Here is a 19895-nt window from a genome sequence, read left to right as displayed (position 1 = left end):
CGAGCTTCTTGTGGCTGTTTTGTGACCGTGATCCTAGACAGTCGGAGCTCATCTTTTAACACTGTTGGTTTACACCTGCACCCTAGTGTCCATTGAGAAGTGTGTCTAGTGCACTGGTTGTTGTACACACAAATCCCAGCCTTTCTGCCCAGGTACAGGAGCTATTTGATTTAGACACAGGAGAGTCTAGGACAAGTCAAGAGAACTCAGATACAGCCCACAAAACTCAATAATACGTATTAACGTCAGCAGCACCAAAAGGATCTGCCTACAGTGGGGCTTGTGTTCAATATCCCTTAAATTTGGTCTCTGCTGCAGGGGCCTTGCTTGTTTCAGGCCAGTGCCTCTGGGCCCAGCCACCACAGAGTATCCAAGAACTACTCCTTCCATGCTCTTAACTCAGCTTCCACCCTAAAAGGGACAGAAGCATCTTTTCCCTGCAAGAGCAACTAATCCAGCTGGGCCTTTTCCAAGCAGATCAACTAATCCAGCTGGAGAGAAGGCTACAGTGGTCTCAGTATGGCTTAGACAGAGCACTCAGCTGCTAGTGTGACAAAACAGTGCAAGTGGGAGGAGGAGCCAAACCCCTGGCCCAGAGAAGTTCTTTCCTCCCTGCAGTCTGGGTAGGTACCTGTGAGCTGTCTTAGAAGCAGAAGAAGGCTTGTGAAAAGGCCATCTCCAGTGTAACTGATGAGGGCTCAGTTCCCTATACTTGTGGGGTAGTATCTAAGCAATTTCTATTAAGGGGGGCTTTCCTTCTATTCTGGGTGTGTGTGTCCAGGAGGCAGCTGATGCATTTTGTATAACTCATGGAATGTTAACTGGAGCAAGGATGGAACCTGACTGTTTTACATCCTAGCTGAGAATCCTAACCATTGGGCTACAGAATTGGTCAGATTCTCTTTGGCCCACTGAAGGGTTAATGATTTAAACAAAGCGGAACAGCTCTGGCAAGAGATTGACGAAGAGACCGACTCTAGCCCAGTGGGTTTTTGACCAGAAATTCCATCCTGGATCTGACACACCCTTTCTCAACTAAAGTTTTGTTGAACCTCACACATTCCCACAAAATTTTCAGTTTCAGAAAATCTGCATTTTCTGATGAAAACCTGTTTTGTCAAAAACTTTCTGCCCATACTTGTAAGCTTCTTGGCTGTAGATGTTTGAAACCATGAGAACTCCAGGGACATCCTGCCTTTGACTAGTGGATGGATCTAGCAGCACTGTGATGGGCAGTGTACCTTTATTATTCACCATTCCCTGAAGAAAAACTTTGCAGACATCAGCCAGGCTGCTCAGTGTCACATCTCCTGTTCTCTAAGAGAAGTTAATGAATTCATTAATCTGTTAATGGCAAGGAAGGTCTTTCGGGACCAGCGTCACAATTTACAGCTCCCACAGGGGAGACCTTCTCTCTGTCGGTGATCTAAAGTTTCAGCTTCACTAATTCAGGCCAGCAAAGTCGCTGAGATTCACGCTGCAATGCCTGGGAGCTCACTGAGATTTTGTAGCCGTAGTAGCATTATTACTATTAGTAATAATATCAAACTCTTCCCTCCTGCAAACCTGTGCTCCTCCCTCCAACTTCCCTGTGGGTTGCTACAGCACCTGTGGATGGGGAAGGCTTGTAAGAGGGAGCCCAGGAAGGGGTGGCAAGGAGTGTGAATGGATGTTCAGAGAGGGGGCAGTAAGCACATGTGATGGGGCTTGCCCATGATGACAAGGTTGGTGGTTCAGGCTAGTACTGATGAAGTGAGACTGTACGTGGGGTGGCGAGCCCAAGTGGCAGCCCGTGCTGCCAGAGACGCACTGCTAATTTGAGGCCAGGTCCGGCTCCGGGGCGGCACGTCTGGGTCTGCGGCGGCAATTCGGTGGCGGATCTTTCAGTCCCTCTCGTCCACTTTGGCGGCAACTCAATCGATGCGCTTCAGTCAGCAGCGGCACTTCAGGGGCAGGTCCTTCAAACCCTCTCTTCCACTTGGGCAGCACTTTGGCGGCAGCTCGTTCGGGTTTGTCTTTTTTTTTTTTCTTCACTGCTTGGGGAGGCAAAAAAACTGTAGCCGGCCCTGTTTGAGGTGCTAACTCGAGCAGACCTATCCGGGATACATCTGTGCAAGTTGGGACTCACGCCTGCCAGCTCAAATGCAGACGTCCCTTATGAAGAAAGTTCCCCCTTCTTCCACTCCACAGCTGTTAAATTCAGGTTTCTGGAACCTGCTGTGTCATGACATAATGAGGGGTGGATTCTGAGCTGGGTTTCTATGTGCACCTGATCTGGCATCTGGTTACTGCCTCTGAGACGGAAGAACTTGAGCTCTGCTTGTTGAACTGAATGTAATGTCATCTATTGCAACTAGCAGCCAGCAGTGCACCCGTTGTGCTAGCAGATGGGCCCAGAAAAAAGGATATAAGCCCAGGTCCTTCAGAAGGATGAATGCCCTTCAGCTCTGCCTTTAATGATTCTGTTGGGGTGTCAGCTTTGGAAATGCTGGTCTCATCCTTACCAGTCAGTGGAGAGGCCTGGACTCCGGGTGGACAGCTGGCACTTTGGGAAGAACCTCCGGTGCTCTGAGCTCGCCATGAACCTTGCTGACCCAGGGGAGATGGCTTTGTTAAATGAGGGACCGACGCGTACCACATTTATCCAAACAATGCAATCAGAAGGGCTCTTGTGCACCACAGACAGAGATCCAGTTAATGACAGACACCATTTTTTTGTTCTGAACATTCTAAACATTTATTATTCTAAATTGCCTTCTGCACATTTTACAATAATTACGACTAGTGTTTCCCTTGTTATCTCCACAGTTACTAACAAGAATGCCATCATTATCCCAGTCATTAGCAAAATTGATGTTGTTGTCCAGAGTTGCCGGCTGTGGGCCTGCTTTCAGAAGGAGTGTCTTACCATCAATCCTTATTTTCTCTGTTCTTCCGTGCAGAGGCGTATGATTACACTCAGTCGGATGGACCAAAGGGGGCGTGAGGGCAGAGCTAATCAAGGAAAGAAAAGGGTTGAGGGAGAGTTTGTGGGTGGGAAGTTTGGTAGCCGTCAGACCTACGTTGCTGGGGTTTGGAAAGGCTGCTAATGGCAAAGTTTATATAAGTTAGTGACCAAGTAGCCGTTTTCCCTGTGATCATTTTGCATCCATATGGCTTCAGTCTATTTCAGAAAATACAAGGAATCCAATACAAGTCTGATAGCTGGATCCCATTGTTTGGGAGTGGAAACTCTCAGGGACATAGCCATGGACTAGTGCATGTGGAGGTGTGCAGACCTCAGTGTGAACACTGGACCTGGGGTCGTTATTGTTACAGGTTTTATTTCATTAGCAGTTGGAAGCCCCAACAGAGATTTAGGCCCCATTGTGACAGCCGCTGTACAAAGAGCAGAGACCCTCGGAGATTGTCCCTGCTCTGAATTGCTTAGAGTCTAAAAAGGTGACGCACACAAACAGAGAGAGATAAAGAACAAATATGCAATTTGTCAAAAGCACAGAGCTCTGAAGCTACAGCACTATTTCACACCGCTTTCCTCCTCACCAGACAGGCCACACCTGTGACACTGACAACCCAAAAACCTTCCCTTCTGTTCAGGATTAGAATGAATGGAAAGCAAAAGGAGTTCACTCAGCACCTGTTGTGGATCTGGGCAGCGGTTCTTTGGTAAAGATGGCTGGGAACTATCACTCAATATCTCTTCAGCACAGGATCATACTGATGGTCCTAGATTTTAATAGCAAACTAAGTAAAAACTAAAAAAAAAAATAAAAAAAAATAAACAAGTCCTAAGTCCTTTATTTATGGATATTTTGTTCTTTCTAATCTCTAAGTACCGATTCCAGGAAAGACTAATGTAATCATTTCTGAATACAGTATTTGCTGCCATTTTGATGCATTGACATCAGAATTTATCCAGGCAGACATTTGCCACTGAGCTTTTGAAAGAAAAATGAAATTTCCACCCAAAAATCTTTGGTGAGTTGCAGTTAAGGTTGCTAAATGGAATTCGGGGGTCTAATTGAGGAGTAAAGTACTACTCAACACGAGTAAGTGTGGCAGAATCTGGCCCTTATTGAGCAAAATAAAATGTATCTTAGTTAGACAAATACCTCTAGTGACAAAAGTAGCATAAACTAAACATAACTCTTATGCCAGATCATAAAATAATGTCCATAATAATAAAGCAGGAACATTTCATGCTACAGTGAACCAGGAAACTCGACACTGCAGAACAAATAATATACATGTACATTGAATTATCCAAATGTATAATGTGCCAAGTCTCATTTAAAGTCAAAGAAAAGGTTGCCTTTGATTTCAGTGGATGTCAGAGTGGGCTCTAAAATAACAACACAAATAAGGGGTAGGTTGATGGTCTTGGAGAATTTTTTATTGTATGGCACATAGGCAGGGATTGGGTGTTTCTGTTTTTATTTTTTGTCAATTTCTACATTTAGTGACTATGCAAAGGTAATGAAAATTAGGGGTGCTCAGTCATCAGCTCTCAGGTTTCTCATGTGGGTGCCAGAGGGTTCCATTCTGTCTCCCCTCTACTCTCTCTCTAAATAAGCCTTCTGCTAGGATTAGCACTCAGCTATAGGTTGCAGTACCTTTGGCACACTGATGATATCCAGATATGTGGCCAACTAGTCTGATTCTGCCAGTGGATTCTTTGCTGCTTCCAGTGGAATGAATAACTCATGTCTCCTGGAGGATCGGGCTTCCTTTGCTGGCTGAAGCTCAAACCAGATAAGGAAAGATGATGTTGGTATGCTGGGGGAACCAGCCATGAGAAGTGATGAGAATTATATCTGCAGCCCTTATGGTGGGAGAGTGCCTGGCATTCGTGATTCAGGATCATGGAAGAGAAGTTTTGCTGGACCCAAGACTGCTTCTGGCGGCTGAGGCCAAGAAAGCACCTTTTCATCTGTGTTTGAAGAGGCCGAGAGATTTTCTTTCTGATGTGGGCCTTGCTGCATTTACCCATGCCTTTGTCACCTCAGCACTGGGCTACTCTAACTTACTTCTTAAGACCACTCCGCAAGTATTGCAGTATGATGCTGCAGTGAAAATGGTGGATGCCATTCTGGGATGTTCCACTCTGCTCAGCACTGCTGGGGCTTCAGCTGGAGTTCTTTGTCTAGAGTTGGGCACCCCACTAAAAAAAGACATAGAAAAAAACTGAAGAGAGTCCAGATGAGAGCAACAAAACTGATAAGAGATTTAGCAAACCTCACCTATGAGGAAAAGTTGGAAGAACTGGGCTTGTTCAGTCTAGAAAAGAGAAGGCGGGGGCGGGGGGAATCTGCAAATAATATTCAAATATTAAAAGAGTTGTTCTGAAGATGTCAGGGGTTAATTGCTCTCCAGATCCACTGAGGGTAGGACAAGACAACTGAACATAAGAACAGCCATACTGGGGGGTCAGACCAAAGGTTCATCTAGCCCAGTGTCCTATCTTTTGACAGTGGCCAATGCCAGGTGTTTCAGAGGGAATGAACAGAACAGGTAATCATCAAGTGATTCATCCCCTGTTGCACATTCCCAGCTTCTGGCAAACAGAGGCTATGGACACCATCCCTGTCCATCCTGGCTAATTTCAACTGATGGACCTATCCTCCACAAACTTATCTAGTTCCCTTTTTAACTCTGTTATAGTCTCAGCCTTCACAGCATCCCCTGGCAAGGAGTTCCACAGGTTTTGTGTGGAGAAATACTTTCTTTTGTTTTTTTTAAATCTGCTATCCATTAATTTCGTTTGGTGACCCATAGTTCTTGTGTTATAAGAAGGAGTAAATAACACTTCCTCATTTACTTTCTCCACACTAGTCATGATTTTATAGACCGCTAGCATATCCCCCCTTAGTTGTCACTTTTCCAAGCTGAAAAGTCCCAGTCTTATTAATCTCTCCCCAAGATCTCTCATGGAGCTGTTCCATACTCCTAATAATTTTTGTTGCCCTTTTCTGTACCTTTTCTAATTCCAATATATCTTTTTTGAGATGGGGCGACCACATCTGTATGCAGTATTCAAAATGGCGGCTTACCATGGTTTTATATAGAGGCAATATGATATTTTCTGTCTTCTTATCTATCCCTTTCCTAATGATTCCCAACACTCTCTTAAATTTTGACTGCTGCTGCACATTGAGTGGATGTTTTCAGAGAACTATCCACAATGACTCTTTCTTGAGTGGTAGCCGCTAATTTAGACCCCATCACTTTATATGTATAGTTGAGTGTAGATGGGTTCGGACTCACCCCCGTGGCGCCTCCTGCTGGTGACTCCGGGAATTAGCTCTGTTCCAGCACTGGAGCGCCCTCTGCAGGCTGGTGATCCACCTGTCCTCAGGCCCCCCGTGTCCCTCCCTGGACCCGGTGCCCTTTTATTGGGGGTGCTGCCCCCTGGCAGTAACCCCTATTCTCTCAGGGTTTCCCCTCTCCTCAGGGAACCCTCACCCTCTATCCCCACCTTGCCTCAGTATATGGCTACTGCCAGTCATTGTCTAGCCCCACCCTCTGGGGCAGACTGCAGTATCAGCCTACTCATCACAGGCAAAGTGCTGTTGGACCTGCTGCTTTGGCCTACCCCTGGGCTGCCCTCTGCAACCCCCAGTACCAGTTGGCCCTTCGCTAGGCCACAGCCTGGGGCTTTCTAGGCTGGAGCTCCCCAGCTCCTCAGCCTTTCCCCAGCCCTGCTTCACCCTAGGTACCTTGCCTATAGCCCCTGCAGCCAGGCCCTTCTTCCTCTTCAGGCAGAGGAAGACTGTCTGGGCTTCTGGCTTCCCTGGCCTTTTTTATAAGGCCTGTGGCTCAGTTTGGGGCGTGGCCCCAGCTGCAGCCACTTCCTCAATCAGCCCAGCCTTGAGAGCAGCCGCTCTCAAGCCCTGCCAGGCCACTTTTAAACCCCTCACAGCAGGAGCAGGGTTTCACCCTGCTACATTGAGATTATGTTTTTCAATGTGCATTATTTTGCATTTATCAACACTGAATTTCACCTGACATTTTGTTGCCCAGTCACTCAGTGTTTTGAGAGCCCTTTGTAACTCTTGGCCGTCTGCCTGGGACTTAACTATCTTGAGTAGTTTTGTATCATCTGCACATTTTGCCACCTCACTGTTTACCCCTTTTTCCAGATTATTTATGAATATGTTGAATAGGACTGGTCCCAGTACAGACTCCTGAGGTACACCACTATTTACCTCTCTCCATTCTGAAAACAGACCATTTATTCCTACCCTTTGTTTCCTATCTTTTAACCAGTTACCAATCCATGAGAGGACATTTCCTCTTATCCCATGACTGCTTACTTTGCTTAAGAGCCTTTGGTGAGGGACCTTGTCAAAGGCTTTCTGGAAAATCTATCCACTGGATCCCCCTTGTCCACATGCTTGTTGATCCCCTCAAAGAATTCTAGTAGATTGGTGAGGCATGATTTCCCTTTACAAAAACCATATGGACTCTTCCCCAACAAATTATGTTCATCTATGTGTCTGAAAATTGTGTTCTTTACTATAGTTTCAACCAGTTTTCCCGGTACCAAAGTTAGGCTTATCAGCCTGTAATTGCCAGGATCGCCTCTGGAGCCTTGTTTAAAAATTAGTTTCACATTAGCTATCCTCCAGTCATCTGATCCTGGAATTTATTACGGTTTAGTTTATCAATTTGTTCCAAAACCTCCTCTAATGACACCTCAATCTAGGTCAGTTCCTCAGATTTGTCACCTAAAAAGAATGGCTCAGGTTTGGGAATCTCCCTCACATCCTCAGCCGTGAAGACTGATGCAAAGAATTCATTTAGTTTCTTCACAATGGCCTTATTGTCCTCAAGTGTTCCTTTAGCATCTCGATTGTCCAGTGGCCCCACTGGTTGTTTAGCAGGCTTCCTGCTTCTGATGTACTTAAACATTTTTTTGCTGTTACTTTTTGAGTCTTTGGCTAGCTGTTCTTCAAATTCTTTTTGGCCTTCCTAATTATATTTTTACACTTCACTGGCCAGAGTTTATGCTCCTTTCTATTTTCCTCAATAGGATTTAACTTCCACTTTTTAAAGGATGCCTTTTTATCTCTCACTGCTTCTTTTACTTTGTTGTTTAGACTTTTTTGATCCTCTTACTATGGTTTTTTTTTTTAATTTTAATTTCAAATTTTTAACTGGCTTAGTTTGCAGCAGGAGAGATTCATTTTGGCTATCAGGATAACCTTTCTAACTGTGGGACTAGTTGAGTGCTAGAGCAGGTTGCCTGGGGTGTATGTGGAGTACTCGTTACTGGAGGTTTTTTAGAGCAGCTTGGACAGGCACCTGTGGCAAATTGTCTGGGTGTTCTTGGTCCTGCCTCAGTGCTGGGGGAATGCCTGGATTGCCTCTGGAGGTCACTTCCCACCTACATTTCTATGATTCTGTGTTGGTTTTAACCTTGAAGGCCCGAAGGGGTCTGAGATTAGATTACCCGAGTGCTTCCAATTGCATGCTGCCCTGTGGAGGTGTTTGATAATATAATGGGAGGGAATGGCTAGCAGGGTGTTTTCCACAATAGCACCTCAGTACTGGAACCTTGGTTTGTGGGGAGGGGAGTGGTACACCCACTAACCTCTTAGACACAGTGCCAGGCACATCTCCACACATTCAGGGAGCAGGGGGTCAGAGGAGTTTATCCAGGTTAGTGGGACATCTGCTGGTGATCATGTTTTAACTGCATTAGAGTGAAGAATCTGTTGTGTTAGGACGGAGGCTGTATGCGTTGTGAGGGAGCCCAGGGAAGGAGTAATTAACAGCTGTATCAGCTGGAATAAATACCCAGCGTGCTGTCCTCTGTTAGATGGTGCAGAGGAAGGAGAAGCATGGAAATCCCATGGGCTGAGGGTCAGAAGTGAGGGCATCATGCAGAGAAGAGTGCACCATGGCATGTCCCTGTGACACTGCATCACTGCAACAGCCTCTCCATGCCAACTGCTCTGCCTGACATGGGAGGAAAAGGAAGGTTTCTCTCTGCGATACCAAAGTACTAGCAGATATATTTGTAACCCACACCACACAGTGTGGTGCTCTGTCCCCCTCTACTGGTGTCTGGGCCACAGTTAACTGTTGATGAGCCTGCTGCAACCTTGGCTGCGGGACCAGAGCACAGGCTGCCTGCTCCCAGCTCCGGAGGGTAGAATGTGGCATAACAGCAGCTCTTCAAAAGGTGCTCAGCTTTCAAGGCGAGTTGGGGCAATGGAACGGTGTAGGGGCTAAGGCGCTGACTCAGGGTTCAGGAGGTCTGTGCTCAATTCCTGACTCTTCCCAGGTCATCTTGAGCAAGTCACTTAATTGGCCTGTGCCTCAACTTTTCCATTAGTTAAATGAAAATAATAATCCATCGTTTCTCCCCCTCCGCATGGCTGTCTTGTCTAGTCAGACTCTAAGCTCTCTGGGGCAGGGACTGTCTTGCACTGTGTTGGCACAGCACCTAGTGCAATGGGTGCTACTGTATACAGATACTAACGTAGTACTCAAGAAGGAGCCTGTGTGTGCACTGCAGCTAGGAGCCTTTTTAAATCCATGCTGCCCTTTATTCTGCCTGTTCATTTAGTGATGGCCCCAAGTCCAATGTTCTCTCTAATTTTTTAAATCCTTGTGCAGAATGAATTTTGTTATGTGCACCAATATGGAGGTGTTGTGTGGCAGGGATGGGGCCGAGGGGTTCGGAGTATGTGAGGGGGCTCAGGGCTGGGGCAGAAGGTTGGGTGCAGGGAGGGGAGGGCTCCAGTAGGGGGTGCAGGCTGCGGGGTGGGGTAGGGGATGAGGGGTTTGGGGTGCAGGCTGCCCTGGGGCTGCAGCTGGGAGAGAGTACGCCCCCTAGCCCTCTCTCGCCACAGCAGCCCAGGGCCGGGGGAGAGGTGCCGCTCCCCACCTGCGTGGTCCTTGATAGCCTACTGTGCGGCCGCACGGCTGCACTGCTTAGAGGGAACTTAGTCCCCAACCCAGTGTTTCTTGTGATGTCACAGCTCACCCCTCTGGAAATGAATGAGATGTTGACCTCTCTGAAAGAATGATACAGGGAGTGACTGGGAAGGTGAATGCTGCTAAGGACACTCATCTACCTTGTTCATCAGCAATGAAGGGGACAAAGAAAGTGAAAAAGACAGGGCAATAGAGTGAGTAAACACATTGATGCTGTGACAGATGCACTTTGAGGCCCTAGCTGTGATCAGGGCCTCAGCATGGTAGAAACTGTGCATACCTACAGTAAGAGATACTCATGGCTTTGAAGTGCTTACAATCTACATAGGCAAAGCAAGCAAAGGGTGGCAGAGGAAACAGAGGTAAAGTGGCTTGGTTAAGATCACCCAACAGCTGAGTGGCAGGGCCAGGAATCAAACCTGGGTCTCTTGACTCATATTCAGTGGCCCCCTGCACTAGGTCCTGCTGCCTCTGTCCAACAGGGCACTTTGTCAGCATGCCTGGGCACCGCCAGAGTTCTTTAAGTGAGAAATTCTCATTTACAGAATCAACAGCTTCGAACAGGCTTGGCATATTAATTATTAATTATGCCGGGAAAGCGCCCTGCATTCGATCAGTAGTTAATAGCCCTGTCTCCTCCTCCTCACGGACGTGCTGCCGCTGTCAGATACCTCACTCCGGTTAAGACCCCAGTGTTAGAATTAGGCCCAGAAACTATTTTCCAGATGAGTGGCTTTTAATGGGCTCTCCAGACGTGTCCGCTGCATCCCGTGAGTGACTAGATATGAGGAGAGGAGAGACGCCGAGATTGATTCGTGCTGTAAGAAGTGTTACGAGTTTTAAGTAACCAGGGCTTGGTGCGGCTACAGATGCTATAAAGCCCCATTGAGTTTATAGCCCGTGCTCCAGAAGTGCATGTTAATTACACACAAAGCCAACGCAAAGGGCCTAGTCTGTAAGCCAGACACTCGCTCTGTTTGCAGAGATGATCAGAGCAGCCGCATCTCAAAAGACACAGCTCCAGTGCTCTTTGTGGCTAACTGATTTAAATATGGGCCCTGGGCCATTGCTCCGCCCACTTTTCCATGCCTTGCCACCTCCAGGCTGGATGAATTCCTAGCCCTAGTCTAGCTGGGACAGCACCTTCCACCCATCCAGACATTGCAGCTGGCCCAGAATCTTGCGCCCTGCTTTATTACGTGGTGTTTCACGCAGGGAGTGCATTGCTCTGGTGTTGGTGACATGCACTGGCTGCCTGGAACGGGGCAGGGTCAAGTGTTGGTTTTATAAAACCATAAGTGCTTTGGGTGCTGGTTTGCTCAGAGACCCCCACAGCCCCTGTGCGACACAGCCACTCTGGAGATCTGCTAGCCCCGTGTGGTGCAATCAGGAGGGGTCGGGAGGCCAGGGGCTCCATGGAAGGGTTTCCTGGTGCTGGAAAACACTTACCTGCCCTTCTGGGCTCTTCAGAGCTCCTGGTGGCTTCCCAGGCTTATTGCCATGAGCGCCCGTCTTCTCAGGCTCACTGGGGATGGCGGTGGTGAGGGGATGCTGTTGGGGAAAACTTGGAGCCATATGCTCATCTGGTGTAAATCAGTGTAACGTGACTTTGGCACCGATTTACACCAGCTGCGGATCTGGCCCAGTGCCTTATATTGCTGTGCCGTAAAGTACCAAGGGAATGTAATAGGCACATGAAAATAGTGAATGAATCAACAGTGGGGCATCGTGTCTCCCCTCACCACCTAGCAAGCTGTGGATTTCCTGTCTGTAGCTCTTCCTCTCTTCTCTTCATTCTACCCCTCCCTTTCTCTACCTGCTCCAGGACCGCCCATTCCAGTCCGCTCTCTGCTTTTTTGTAGCGCCTTAGCTGGGCCATGGAGTGAGTGTCAAATGGGTCATAGCAGAGGAGAGTGGATCTGCAGGCTTGGGCCAAGCAAAAGGCAATTCTCCTCTACTGCACTGTAAAAGTGGGAGTAGCTTATTCATTCACAAGCCTCAGGGTATGTGGATCAAAGTCAGCTGGGTGTCCCGGACCAATCAGTCTTCTCTTGCTTCCCCCAACCAGTGGGCTTCTTCTTTGAAATTACAGTTTGGGCACCAAATGCTCCTTCTAGTGCTCTAACATGCTCTAGTGCAGGGCTGCAAGGAAAACTCTGAGCACGCTCTTCTTGACGGAGGAATATTGTGATCCTTTTACAGCAGACTTGTTTCCAAACACCTCACCCACTTAGCCCGTGTGATGTATTAAATAGCCTGTAACACTTAATTTCTTCCAAATAAAAGCAACCATTTCTTAATTGGAGTCTGACAAAACCAAACACCTTCCCATCCTGGGGAACTTCGTTTTTGAATTCTGCACCACAACAGAGCCAGAAAACGGCTACACCAAGCAGACAGTGTCGCTTGGAGTCTCACAGCTGGGTGATTTCAGCTCCCCCAAATCAGGGGGTTAAGGCTGAAATGCTGACATATATGTGGCAGTAGCGGACAACACGCTAATAATTTATTTTTAATGCCATGCTGTCTTTAACTGTGCAATTTCCTCCAGGGTGTTTGCTTTGAGATTGCGAGATAATTACATCTCAGAAACCAGGCTAATTACAGTTAACAGCCTGCAAACTGAAGGCACCTATTTTTTCTGCTCTTTTTTCCACCAGAAATTCTTCACAATTGCCTGTTAAAATGTGACCATCAATTAGGAAACCAATTCGGTGGAAGTGATACACGTCTGTGACTCCCCTTCTCCCATTGATGTGCATTGGGTGGAGAAGTGAAAACCCCTGCTGAGATGGAAATGAGGAACTGAATAATGGGGAGGTTGTTACTCATGCAAATAGCAAGAGAGCCATTTCTGGGGACTGAATGCTTTTTTTATGGCGGTTGACCTGTGAGACATTGACTTCTGTGATCTGCACACTGCTGCCTCTGTTGGATGCAATACACTGGGCCCACCTACCTGCATGCAGGCTCCTTGCATTCCCTCAATGTAGAAGAGCATTCCCTTTAGAAGATTGGGTAGCGCCCTGTGTTTTTCGAACCCAGTCCCATAAGTTCTATTTTCAGTGCTGCATGTATATACAACTAGCTGGTGACCATGTTTTCTGCCTGCTGTGTTTTCATACTAACTTCAATCCAGCCTCTTCATTATCACCTGCAATGACTTGCAAGGGACAATGAATGTCTCCCAGCTGACTAATGATCTGACTACTCCCACACCTCAGGTAGTTAGACATGGGAGAGGGCTGAGTTTCACTCCCAGCTCTGCCATTAACCTAGGGAAAGTCACAAGGCCTCTTTGTGTTGTCTGTTTCAACTGTAAGCTCTTCGGGGCAGGGCCTCTCTCTTACTGTATGTGTATAGTGCTGGCACAACGGGGCCCTGAACTTGACTGAGAATTCTAGATGCTGCGAATCCTTAGGCTGCTAGCTCTTTCAGGCAAGTATCTTATCTTAAGGCTTATCTATTGTGTTGCACCTAGTTCAGTGTTGTTTCGCCGCTATGGAAACGATCACCATAATTAAGGGGCAAGAACTGAACCTGCAAATAACTGTGGATGCAAAAGCTGTGCCTGTGACAAGGGATGCCTGTTTGGAACAATCTTCCCCAGTATGTGGGCAGGGATTTCTACAGGCCAGCAAAAGAGCAAATCAGGCTCTGGCTCCATGTTGCGACTTGATTCCCTGGGGGTGGACGCTCTTTGGGAAGAGATCTGTGGTGGCAGGGATGGAGCTGGCAGTCCTTGCAATGGCTGCAGGTGGCAGAGCGGCTCGGATGCCCTGGAAAAGGCAGAAAGGGATTAATGAGACTAGAGAAGGCAGGAAGGCTTCCTACAATAGGATGAGGAAAGAGTGAGACACATAGAATCATAGAATATCAAGGTTGGAAGGGACCTCAGGAGGTCATCTAGTCCAACCCCCTGCTCAAAGCAGGACCAAACCCAACTAAATCATCCCAGCCAGGGCTTTGTCAAGCCTGACCTTAAAAACCTCTAGGAAGGAGATTCCACCACCTCCCTAGGTAACCCATTCCAGTGCTTCACCACCTTCCTAGTGAAAAAGTTTTTCCTAATATCCAACCTAGACCTCCCCCATTGCAACTTGAGACCATTGCTCCTTGTTCTGTTGCTCTTTTTCTCCCTCCTTCTACCCCATGTCTGACCTCACTGCAATTCAGACACCTAGTCAAGGACTATGCAAGTGTTTCCCAACCAAGGAGGACACCGGGCTATTCAAGGGGCAGAGGAAAGGATTATTATGGGATCCCAGATACCTTATCCTCCCCCACACCCACCATGCAAACATGCTGCAAAGCATCTACAGGCAAAGCAGCAAATTGATCCTTCAAAGCCACCCAGCTTCACCCGCTGCTTCCCACAGCATGGTAAGTGGGCACACAACACTTAATACAGCCACAGGGGCCACAAGCTTTTCAACAGATTCCCCGCTGCAGTCCTGGGATGCATAAACAGGGGAATCTTGAATAGGAGGAGAGAGGTTGTTTTGCCTTCTGTAGTTGGCACTGGAGCAACCGCTGCTGGAATCCTGTGCCCAATTCTGGTGCCCTCAGTTCAAAAAGGATGTTGATAAATTGGAGAGGGGTCAGCGAAGAGCTACAGGAATGATTGAAGGAGTAGAAAACCTGCCTTATAGTGCCAGAATCATGGAGCTCAGTCTATTTAGCTTCACAAAGAGAAGGTTAAGGGGTGACTTGATCACAGTCTGTAAGTATCTACACAGGGAACAAATATTTAATAATCACAGACCCATGGGGTTAGAAGGGACCCCAGGGGTCACCCGGGCTAATCCTCAGCCATGATGCAGGGTTTGTTGTGTCTAAGCCATCCAAGACAGCTGGCTATCCAGCCTCCTTTTGAAAATCTCTAGTGAAAGAGATGAGCTCTTTGATCTAGCAGAGAAAAGTGTAACATGATGCAATGGCTGGAAGGTAGCTAGAAAAATTCAGACTGGAAATAAGATGTTCATTTTTAACAGTGAGGGTAATTAACCACTGGAACAACTAACCAAGGGTTGTGAAAGTTTCTCCATCACTAACCATTTTTTATATCAAGCTTGGACATGTTTGTAAAAATTCTGCTCTGGGAGCTATTTTGGGGTAGTTCTCTGGCCAGGAAGTCAGACTAGATGATCAAGATGGTCCCTTCTGCCCTTGGAATTTATGAATCTAAGTGGGGAGCTTATCCATCCCTGGTCCTACTTCTCTTGCCTGTGGCCTAACTCCCACATGCAGATCTCTAGAGGGCCCTCTGTTGGGTCAGGAGATTGAGGGTTACGATGCTGCACTGGCAGCTGCCCTCCTCTCTAGAATTATTTCTGCTAGCATCAGATGACACAGACACCCATGCACTTATGTGGGGATAGACCGAAATGTCCCATCAAGGTCCTCTCCATCAGCACCACTCCTGTTTAGAAAAAAAGTAGTAAACTGCCAAGGGAAGATAAACAAGAGAGATTTCAAAACCATCGAAGGATGTTTATTTCCATTAAAAAAGCCATGGGCATCAGTGGTCCAAATCCCCAAAACAGCTTTGCAAATCTCTCTTTATTCCCATCCTAATCTAACGCTGGGGAGTAAAAGAAGCTGGGTCACATTCATCCTTGGTGCAGTCAACCTGACAGCCGAACAGTAACTACAATGAGCGGTTCGGCCCCACACCCCTGTACAAATATTTTGAGGGTTTAAATGGTGCTTCCCCTCAGGACAGGAGTGAATTTCTCCTGCTCTGTATCAGAACATACTTGCAGGGCCCCTTTAAGAATGACAAATAAAACCTTCACTGAAAGGCACAAAGGTTCATTTTCTAACAGCTTTAGATCTTATCTGACAGCCTACACCTACCCTCATTCTTTCTCTTTTTACAAGATCTGTGAGGTTTGTTTATAATCCTTGCATTCTTGAAGAATATATTTTTCTTCGGGGACTCTGGATCCGGGACTAATTTAATTACTTTTTTTTTTAAATGATCAAGCCAATAGTTATAAATTGTTAACAAGTTCTGGTGGAAATTGGCTCCCCAGAGACTTTGTTATACTGAATAAAATAACATTAGGACAGAATTAGCACAGCTTATTGAGTGGCTGTGTCTTCAATAGGACTGCAAATTGGTATTTTTCAATGGGAAAAAAATGCCATCAAAAATTCTCAACCAAGTCCAGTGCTTTTGTGGGGGCAGTTCAGATCCACACCATGCGCAACACCAGGCTGCAGCTTCCTGCCATGAGAGAGCCTAACCGAGATAGAAAACAAAGCTATTGAACCGTGAACTATGACTGAACCTGCAATACCATCCCACGTGGCTGTCTCCTCCGGTCAGCCACGGTCACCAGAAAGGATCATTCAGAAGCTTTCCAGACTGTTTGCCCAACAAACTTTTCCTGAAAAGCACAAAGCAGCGTAAAGTGGAAATGGGCCCCTTGTTAAATGTGTTCACTTACAAAGAAAAGATGCGGGGCGGGGCAGGAAGGGAACAATACCAGAAAGCTGGGAAGATTGACATGAGAGCTATTACCTGTAAGAGATGAGGAGGGAAAACAGAGCCTGTGGGGCAGTGTTACTTTGACTGAGGTCTGTGCACTGCAGAGCCTAGGTTCGACTACAGGGCAGAGAATCCTTACCCTAGGGTTAAAATGCAGTGTAGATGCTCAAGCCCAGGGTTCCCTGACATGGGTAAACTGACTTGAGTCTCTCTAACCTTAGGCTTACACTGCTGTGTAGATATACCCGGAGTGGCTGGGAAGGGCACAGAAGGTCTGAGTTCCTGGTTCACCAGCAGGTGTAGAAGCACCAGACGCAACTGAGTTTGTTTACAGCAAAAAATACCTTGGCATGACTCCTACACACTTGGTTCCTTTTATGTGGAGCGGTGCTATCAAATAGCAGGAAGGGGAGTGCTGCGGCAAGGAAAAGAAGGAAACTACCTTTCTAGTCATGTTATCTGATGATGGGGACAGTGATTGATTCCTGAGGCTGGCTGAAGATCAACTAGAGATCCTGCATGATGGAAACAGAGGCCGTCTGTTTCCTGATCTAAGCCCCATCACACAAAACAGATGTAGTAAGGTCCTAGCCGAGACCAGGAAATCTTTTGTGTGTGAGGTTGTGGAAGCAGCAGTCCTCTTCCTTGCCAGGCTGAGGAGCTGATACAAAGAGAAAACGTACATCTGTGGGTGAGGAGAGACCTGCCTTTGTAAAAAGTCTCTTGCATGAAGTGCAATCTAAAAGACCTGGACTGGATCCAAACCCTGGTGATAAGGAACACTGCCATGGGAATAAAAAGCAGGAAATCCAGCCTGCTGACATATTTTCCTTAATACCCTTAAAGCTCCAAAGTCTGGAGTTTATAAAGGCTGGATTAAAACAGCTCTGCCTTGTCTTCCCTCCTTCCTGTAAGGATGGAGGGATATATGATGACCATCTAAGTAACATAATGCATGTGTGGGACGGCATACATTCTCTTTGCAATAAAGCACCTAGCAGGTTCTCCATTGCCTTGCTCCCCACATTAGGCATCTATATCCATCCCAAGTGAATGTGAAATGCTACTTGAAGAGACTGGTCGCATTTGACACGCACTTTGCACAGGTGCAAATGGTGAGGCAAGACAGCAGCAAATCGGACCTTTTCTATGCAGTTTGCAATTGATCTGTTTGCCTGATAGTGAGCATCTGTTTCACTTTGGCTGACCATTTGGAAGTTGCTTCCTGCTTACAGCACATGGTAATTATAAGGGTGGAAAATGAATGATAGCTTACCCCTGTACAGAATAGTCCCACACAAACTTGCTTTGCTAACTGTGACGCTAGCTGCAATTCAGAAGAGGTACCCTTGCATCTGTTGCTACAAACATCATCACAGACCTCAGCAACTAGGGAAGTCACAAGCTAAGATTGCGTCAATGTTTCTCACACCAGCTTTAGAAAGCTGCCAGAGTGGCTCAGACCTGCAGTCCACCAAGTCCAGTATCCTGTCTCCGGAAGTGACCATCACCAGCTGCTTCAGAGGAAGATGCGAGAACCTACAGTAGCTGCTTTGGGATTCTGTCTCCCATTATTAGGTTTCATCCTGATCTCTAATAGAGACTGACCTAAGTCCTGAAGCACAAAGTTCAATATCCCTTCCAAACTTATCATAGCATTAACTATTAAGAACATAAGAATGGCCATACTGGATCAGACTAATGGTCCATCTAGCCCAGTTAACTGTTATAACACTGCACTAGGCCTATTCCACCACGGCCAATTCCTAAGGCCCCCCCCCCGCCAAGAGGCCCCTCCCCCCAGTGAGAATCCTTTCCCTCCTGGAGAGGCGCTTTTTTTTTTTACCACCTACGGCTCACCTGGTCCTCTCCTGCTCTTGCTCTGGGTCTCCTGGGTGTTTTGGCTCTTCGGCGCACTACGGTGTGGTGGCTTGCACTTGGCTGTGGGCGGTGGGTCTTGGGGTGGGGGGTTCAGTGAAAGTGAAGTGAAGACCTGGGAAGGAGTGAGTGCGCCGTGAAGCGTTTTTTTTTTTTTTTTTTTTTTTTTTTTTTTTTTTTTTTAGTCATCCCTGCTGGGGCCCCATTGAAACTGTTCGAATTGGGCCCCGCACCTCCTAAAGCCAGCCCTGCACTGCACAGTCTTGTTATCCACATAAATATCCAATCCCCTTTTTGAGCCATGCTAAATTCTTGGCCTCAATACATTCCGGTGTCAGGGAGTTCCACAGTCTAAGTATGCATTGTGTGAAAAAACATTTCCTTTTATTCATTTTGTAAGATGCAGTATCTGTATCCTTTTGGATGTACAAAACAACTCAGACCGACCAAATCCAAACAACAGAAATGCTGCCCCTTGGACAAAGCAGTAACAGATAAAGGGAATTGTAACCCCCCCCCCAGATTACTGGGAGGACAGCCTTGAATGCAAATATGGTGTCAAGCAAAACATTCCACAAGTTCTTGAAAGAAAAGAAGGGATTTCTCCTCTATTTGAGTAGTGCTGCTCTTTTGTTTTCTCTCTTCTCCAGGCAGCTGTATGCATATTAACATACTGCTGGCCCCTGTGATGTATTCTGAATATGAAATGAAGTGCAAAGCGGGCGAACATTGAAAAGGGTCCAGGAGCCAACTTTCCCAGTGGCACATGGTGATTTCTCAGGTAGCCAGGACCTCAGCCATGTGGTGGTTTAGAGATAAGTGCTGACACCTTGAATTGCCTCCAGCAGCCTGCAAGATCTACTCTACTCTGCAGAGAACTGCTATTAGTTCCCTTCAGCTACCAGCACCGCAGAAACAGGCAGCTGCCTTCTGCACTAGCTCCAGGGTTGGGATGGTTTTCAGGGAGCCCATTGCTATGTTGCTGTCTCGTGGATGCCAACAGTCATGACAAGGCCCACACACGCAGAAGAGATGGTCACAAGTAAGACCATGGTGTGCTGGCAGGAATGAGAGGGAGCCAGTTTAATGTCAGGGGTGTTTAGGTTAAGCCAACTCCTTCCTTCTTAGAGGGTATTTAAATATGGTGGTGGGCAGGGGGCTAGGGAGGCAATGGGGCCATGTTTTCAAGTGCCTCAGATTTTGGGTGTCCAACCTGAGGCACTGAAAATCAGGCTCCTTTAAGGTGTCTCCAGTACAGCAGCTAAAATCACTGGGCACTTGAAAATTGAGGCCAAGGTCAGGCTAGAGGAGAAATGCTGTCCAGAGTGGCATCTATTCCACAGGCCTGGCAGCTGCCATGGGGCACTGTGCCAGCTGGACCCAATTCTGACCCACTTTTGCCGTGTGTGCATGTGTTTATTCCTCTCTTGTCTTTCCCCTCAGCTTGTCAAACTCAGGCCCAGCGAAGCAACAAATCCATCTTTTCAGAGATCAATTACGGTGTCTGGCTGCAAAGCCTGGAAATCCAATTAACTCTAAAATAAATATAAAAAATGAAAAATATACTGAGGGGAGG

This window comes from Mauremys reevesii, linkage group 9, assembly GCF_016161935.1.
Source record: "Mauremys reevesii isolate NIE-2019 linkage group 9, ASM1616193v1, whole genome shotgun sequence".
NCBI lineage: Eukaryota > Metazoa > Chordata > Testudines > Geoemydidae > Mauremys > Mauremys reevesii.
This window is presented reverse-complemented; position numbering follows the sequence as displayed.